This window comes from Mustelus asterias, unplaced genomic scaffold (genome assembly GCF_964213995.1).
Source record: "Mustelus asterias unplaced genomic scaffold, sMusAst1.hap1.1 HAP1_SCAFFOLD_2597, whole genome shotgun sequence".
Classification (NCBI taxonomy): Eukaryota; Metazoa; Chordata; class Chondrichthyes; order Carcharhiniformes; family Triakidae; genus Mustelus; species Mustelus asterias.
Genome location: NW_027592542.1, coordinates 12,501 through 14,287, shown reverse-complemented (window position 1 = coordinate 14,287; position 1,787 = coordinate 12,501).

The following is a 1,787-nucleotide window of genomic DNA, read 5'->3' as shown; positions in this document are numbered from 1 at the left end:
TTGTTTGATGTTTTCCCCGCCTTAGGTGGACGGTTTCCCGAAACTGGTTAATGAGTTCCCACGAAACTGGTTAATGAGTTCCCCCGCGGTTGGCTGATCTTTTCCCGGCTGCTGCTTAATCTCTTCCCCGCTGCTCCTGAGACTAAGGGCAGCTGCTTGATGTGCTCCCCCCCCCCTGTTGGACAATGGCTTCCCCGCCGTTGGTTGATGCTTTCCCCGCCTTTGGTGGAAGTTTTCCCGAAACTGGTTAATGAGTTCCCACGAAACTGGTTAATGCGTTCCCACGACACTGGTTAATGAGTTCCCCCGCGGTTGGCTGATCTTTTCCCGGCTGCTGCTTAATCTCTTCCCCGCTACTCCTGAGACTAAGGGCAGCTGCTTAGTGTACTCCCCGTTGTTGGTTCCTGGCTTCCCCAGTGTTTTGCCTGCCGTTGGTTCATGTCTTCCCGATATTTCGTTCATGTTTTCCCCCGAAGTTGGTGAATGTTTTCCCGGCTGTTGGATAATCTGTTCCCCGCTGCTCCTGAGACTAAGGGCAACTGCTTAATGTACTCCCCGCTGGTGGTTAATGGCTTCCCCGGTGTTTGTTCAACCCCCCGCACCCGCGGTTAGGGTTAGGGTTCGGGTTAGGGTTAGGGTCAAGGCACAGGCAGAAACACGCCCTTACTACACACTCCATGCTCACAAGCACTCCACATTGACTCTCCACGCCCGCACAGGCGCCCCTCACGCCGGCCACACTTTCAAATTGCTCCGTTAGGGTTAGGGTTAGGGTTAGGGCTAGGGCTAGGGCTCGGGTTAGGGTTCGGGTGACGGCTACGGTTAGGGTTAGCGCTAGGGTTAGGGTTAGTGTTAGGGTCAAGGCACAGGCAGAAACACGCCCTTACAACACACTCCATGCTCACAAGGACTCCACATCGACTCTCCACGCCCGCACAGGCGTCCCTCGCGCCGGCCACACTTTCAAATTGCTCCCTTAGGGTTAGGCTTAGGGTTAGGCTAGGGTTAGGGTTAGGGCTAGGGCTCGGGCTAGGGTTAGGCTTAGTGTTAGGGTTAGGGCTAGCGTTAGGGCTATGGTTAGGGTTAGGGCCACGGTTAGGGTTAGGGTTAGGGTTAGGGCTAGTGTTAGGGTTAGGGTTAGGGTTAGTGTTAGGGTGAGGGCTAGGGTTAGGGCTTTGGTTAGGGTTAGGGTTAGGGCCACGGTTAGGGTTAGGGTTTGGGCTAGGGTTAGGGTTAGGGTTAGGGTTAGTGTTAGGGTTAGGGCTAGGGTTAGGGCTTTGGTAAGGGTTAGGGTTAGGGTTTGGGCTAGGGCCACGGTTAGGGTTAGGGTTAGGGTTTGGGCTAGGGTTAGGGTTAGGGTTAGTGTTAGGGTTAGGGCTAGGGTTAGGGCTTTGGTCAGGGTTAGGGTTAGGGTTTGGGCTAGGGTTAGGGTTAGTGTTAGGGTTAGGGTTAGTGTTAGGGTTAGGGCTAGGGTTAGGGCTTTGGTTAGGGCTAGGGCCACGGTTAGGGTTAGGGTTAGGGTTTGGGCGAGGGTTAGGGCTTTGGTTAGGGTTTGGGTTAGGTTTTGGGCTAGGGCTAGGGTTAGTGTTAGGGTTAGGGTTAGTGTTAGGGTTAGGGCTAGGGTTAGGGCTTTGGTTAGGGTTAGGGCCACGGTTAGGGTTAGGGTTTGGGCTAGGGTTAGGGTTAGTGTTAGGGTTAGGGTTTGGGCTAGGGTTAGGGTTAGGGTTAGGGTTAGTGTTAGGGTTAGGGCTAGGGTTAGCGCTTTGGTTAGGGTTAGGGTTTGGGCT